The sequence below is a fragment of the Trachypithecus francoisi genome, unplaced genomic scaffold (genome assembly GCF_009764315.1).
Source record: "Trachypithecus francoisi isolate TF-2019V2 unplaced genomic scaffold, Tfra_2.0 Lachesis_group15, whole genome shotgun sequence".
Lineage (NCBI taxonomy): Eukaryota > Metazoa > Chordata > Mammalia > Primates > Cercopithecidae > Trachypithecus > Trachypithecus francoisi.
Window position 1 is genome coordinate 94,046,050 of NW_022681460.1, and position 5,162 is coordinate 94,051,211.

Sequence of the window (5,162 nt, forward strand, 5' to 3'; positions counted from 1 at the left end):
GCATGCCTGTAATCCCAGCTACTTGGCAGGCTGAGGCAGGAGAATCGCTTGAACCTGGGAAGGTGGAGGTTGCAGTGAGCTGAGATCGTGCCATTGCACTCCAGCCTGGGCAACAAGAGCGGAACTCTGTCTCAAAAAGAAAAGAAGGGAAGACATGGCACAAATTGTAAGTTGATCAAATCAGCAGAAATGAGAAAAAGGAAACAAGAAACATTGTAAAAAAAAGAGATAAAGTAAAATAGAAAACATAAAAGTATGTCAATCATTACATTAAGGAAAAATGGGCTAGTTTATTCCATTAAGTATCAGAGATTGTCAAATTTGTTAAAATATAAAATGCAACTGCAAACAACTTAGAACAAAGTGGTTTAAAAAAAAAAAGATTAAAACTCAAGAGATAGGAGGTCATACTTCCTGTTTGTTGGAGAAAGGAGAGGAAGGAAAGCATGAGGAGCTGTTGTGGCCACCAGCACAGCTCTGCGGAGCCTTACAGAGCCCTGTGGAGCCAGAGGAGCCCAGAGCCCATGCCACCTACCTGCCCTGCTACTCACCACTACTGCCGCATCCTTGGACCTGTTCTCACCATGTGTTAAAGTATGGGGGTTACTGTGAAGTTCTATGCATGCAGACCTGCCTGCCCCAGGATATTAAAAAGGCATATCAGGAAACTGGCACTGAAGTGCCACCCAGATAATCCTGAAAATAAGGAAGCAGCACGGAGAAAATTCAAGTAGTGAGGTATGTGAGGTGTTACCAGATGCTAGAAAAAAAGAGACATCTATGACAAATATGGCAGAGAAGGATTAAATGGTGGTGGAGACGGTGGAAGTCATTTTGACAGTCTGTTTGAGTTTGGCTTAACATTCCGTCTTCAGGTAAGTTTTTGGTGGAAGGACGCATTTCCATCTGACTTCTTTGAAGGCCCATTTGAGGGCATTTTTGGTGGAGTGGGGGGAGGAGTTGAAGAGATTCCTAAAGAAGCAGAAGCCGAGGGATGGGGCCATTTTTCTCTGCCTTCAGTGTACTTCCATCTTTTGGAATTGGGCTTTGTTCTTTTGGGAGAGGGTTTATTTCATTTTGGTCACTAGGTCATGGAGGCATTATTTCCAAGTCATTTGGTAATAGTGAGATGGGCAACTTCAAATCTATATCAACTCCTATTAAAATAGTTAATGGCAGAAAAATTAATAGGAAGAGGTTAAGAGAGAGTAGAAGTTGAAGAAGATGGCCAGTTAAAGTCCTTAATAATAAATGGTAAGGAGCAGGTTCCATGCTTGGATAACAAGTACTTCAATGCATGTATATAATGGAAATGTTAAACTCTAAAAAGCACCATTTGAGGATTGACAGTAACATATTTTGAAGATGTTGAATGAATTTGATTTTCAGTATAATTGTACCTAATCTGAAGTATTTATAAATAACTCATCAGAGCTCCTATTTGTCATAGACTTAGGACTTTATTGTTGGGACCACATAATAGGACCAATTTGCTTTTATCTTTAAAAGTGTTGTAAATCTCTGTATGTACTTTGCTTTTATATTAAACCTACTCCAAGGTGAGTAGTGACTCTCTAGTAATTGTTGAACAAAACTGTACACTAACACCAGCACGGATCTGCTTGTCCATTGTGTCTGAAATGTAAACCAAGTAGTTTCAGCCTGTTATGAAGTTAGTATTGCCAGGATGAGCCTTTTATAGAAATAATTTCAATTTTTTCAGTATCTCACAGTGATAGATATGAATGCATTAATGGTAATACATCTCTACCTTAGTATAAATTAAGGGTGTTTTCTAGTCGTGCATAAATGCTGGTAACTTAGCAAGTTTTGACAATTGTTTAAATATGTAATGTTAAGCTGAGATTTAAAAAGCAAAGCTGATAAACTGGGTCTTTGCAATTTTATTAAAAATATATAAATGCACATGTGTTTGGTGAAAAAAGATAAACAAAATTAAGCAAATGCAAATGAAATGAAAGCAAGAGTGATGGTATACTGTCAGACAAGGGTGATTTATGGTTAAAGGCACTTACGAATAAAGAAGGACATTATGCAATGATTAAAGTTTCAGTACGATGGTGACATTGGGTTTTGGTATGCAGAAAAACTACCTGGGTGGAAGACAAAATGAGAAAAATGAAGATGTCCCAAGCATGGTTGGAAAGGAGCAAATGAAGCAAAAGTTATTAACCAGTCAAAGAGAGTAAGATTTTGAGGATGCGGGCCAACATTGCACAAGAAGAGGTGAAGAAAGTGCAGACAGAATAAAAGAAGGGCCAGAACAGCCTAACAGAAGCTGTTGCCTTCAGAGAATGTACAGTGAGAAATTTTCAAGTCTGGAATGACAAATGTGACAAGTGGTTTATAGGAACAAGAATGCTGAATATTTAAGCATTCTTCACAATCAGTCCCAAACTTCACAATCAGTCCCAAAACTTCAGTGGAAATCAGCCTCACATACTATGGCAGCAAAAATATACAGGCATACCTGTTTTACCGTACTTCACTTTAAGGTTTGTAGTAACCCCAAAGCAATCTAGTCTGTCAACACCATTCTTCCAACAGCATGTGCTCATTTCATGTCTCTGTGTCACATTTGGCAATTCTCACAATATTGCTAACTTTATTTTTATATCTGTTGTGATCTGTGATCAGAGATCTTTGAGGTTATTGTAATTGTTTTGGGGCACCATGAACCATGCCTATGTGACACTGAACAGCACTTTCCCTGTCTCTTTCCCTCTCCTCAGGCCCTCCTATTCCCTGAAATAAACAATAATTTGAAAATAGCTTAATTAATAAGCCTACAATAGCTTTGAAGTGTTTATGTAAAAGGAAGCATCTCACTTCTGTCACCTTAAATCAAAAGTTAGAAATGATTAAGCTTAGTGAGGAGGGCATGTTGAAAGCTCAGATAGCCCAAAAGCTAGGCCTCTTGCAACAGTTAGCCAAGTTGTGAATGCAAATGAAAAGTTATTGAAGGAAATTAAAGTGCTATTCCAATGAATACATGAATGACAAAGTGAAACCACTTTATTGCCATAATAGAGACAATTCAAGTGTTCTGGATAGAAGATTAAACCAGCTACAACATTCCTTTAAGGCAAAACATAATCCAGAACAAGTCCCTAACTTCCTTCAATTCTGTGATGGTTAAGAGAGGTGAAAAGGCTGCAGAAGAAAAGTTGTAAGCTAGCACAGGTTGGTTCATGAGGTTCAAGGAAAGAAGCTATTTCCATAACATAAAAGTGCAAGATGAAGCAGCGAGTGCTGATGGAGAAGCTGCAGCAAGTTATCTAGAAGATCTGGCTAAGATCATTGATGAAGGTGGCTCCACTAAACAACAACAACTTTCAATGTAGATAAAACAGCCTCCTCTTGGAAGAAGACACCATCTAGGACTTTCATAGCTAGAGGAGAAAAGTCGATGCCTAGCTTCAAAGCTTCAAAGGACAGGCTGACTCTTGTTAAGAGCTAATATAGCTGGTGACTATAAGTGGCAGCCAATGCTTATTTACTATTCCAAAAATCCTATAGCCCTTAACAATTATGATAAATCTACTCTGCCTGGGTTGTATCAGTGGAACAACAGAGCCTGGATGACAGCACATCTGTTTACAGTAAGGTTTACTGACTATTTTAAGCTCACTGTTGAGACCTATTGCTTGGAAAACAAGATTCTTTTCAAAATATTACCGCTCGTTGACAAGATACCTGATCACCCAAAAGTTCTGATGGAGATGTACATGGAGATTAATGTTGTTTTCATGCCTGCTGACACACCATTCATTCTGTAGCCTACAGATCAAAGGGTAGTGCCAATTCTCAAGTCTTATTCTTTAAGAAATACATTTTATAAGGCTATGGCTGCCATACATAGTGATTCCTCTGATGAATATGGGCAAAGTACATTGAAAACCTCCTGGAAAGGATTCACCATTCTAAATGCCATTGAGAACATTTGTGGCTGGGTGCAGTGGCTCATGCTTGTAATTCCACTTTGGAAGGCTGAGGTGGGCAGATTCAAGACCAGCCTGGGCAACATGGCAAAATCCCGGGAGTTCAAGACTAGCCTGGGCAACATGGCAAAACCCCATCTCTATTAAAAATTAGGCAGGTGTGGTTGTGCATACCTGTAATCCCAGATACTCGAGGGGGTGAGGTGGAGGGATCGCCTGAGCCTGGGAGGTAAAGTTTTCAGTGAGCTGAGATCACATCACTGGACTCTAGCCTGAGGGACAGAGTAAGACCCTGTCTCAAAAAAAAAAAAAAAAATTCATGACTCATAGGTGGAAGTCAAAATATCAAATTAACAGGTGTTTGGAAGAAATTGATTCCAACACCCTTCATGGATGATTTTGAGAGGTTTCAGACTTCAGTGGAGGTAGTAGCTAGAGATGTGATGGAAATAGCAAGCGAACTAGAATTAGAAGTGAAGCCTGAAGATTTGACTGAATTGCTGTCATCTTGTGATAAAACTTGAATGAATGAGGAGTTGGTTTTTATAGATGACTAAAGAAAGTAGTTTCTTGAGATAAGATCTACTCCTAGTGAAGATGCTGTGAACATTGTTGAAATAACAACAAAGGACTTAGAACATTACATGAACTTAATTGATAAGGCAATGGCAGGGTTTGAGAGGATTGATTCCAATTTTGAATGAAATGCTATTGTGGGTAAACTGCTATCAAACAGCATTATATGCCAGAGAAATCTCTCATGAAAAGAAGAGTCAAATGATGCAGGAAACTTCACTGTTGTCCTATTTCAAGAAATTGCCACAGCCACCCCAGCCTTCAGCAACCACCATCCTGATCAGTCAGCAGCCATCAATGTGGAGGCAAGACTCTCCACCAGCAAAAAGATTACAACTCACTGAAGGAACAGATGATGGTTAGAATTTTTTAGCAATAAAGTATTTTTAAATTAAGGTACATACATTGCTGTTTTTAGACATAATGCTTATTTCCAAAGTATGTATGTAAAGCAAAAATATGAGACATGCAAGAAGAACTTGATAAAAATACAATTAGAGAATTAAATAGATGTCTCCCAGAGTTAAATGCATCTAGTATACAAATCAGTAAATTCAATTTACTAGATTTCTCCCACTGATTCAAGAAACGTTTACAAAATCCTGTATTTGGCCAAAAAGGAAA

At 38.6% G+C, this 5,162-nt stretch overlaps 1 pseudogene; it reads left to right on the forward strand.

Annotated features, from left to right (window-relative positions):
- Window positions 1-596: 596 nt before the first annotated feature.
- Window positions 597-1,307, forward strand: LOC117097415 (annotated as a pseudogene).
- The last annotated feature ends 3,855 nt before the right edge of the window (window positions 1,308-5,162 follow it).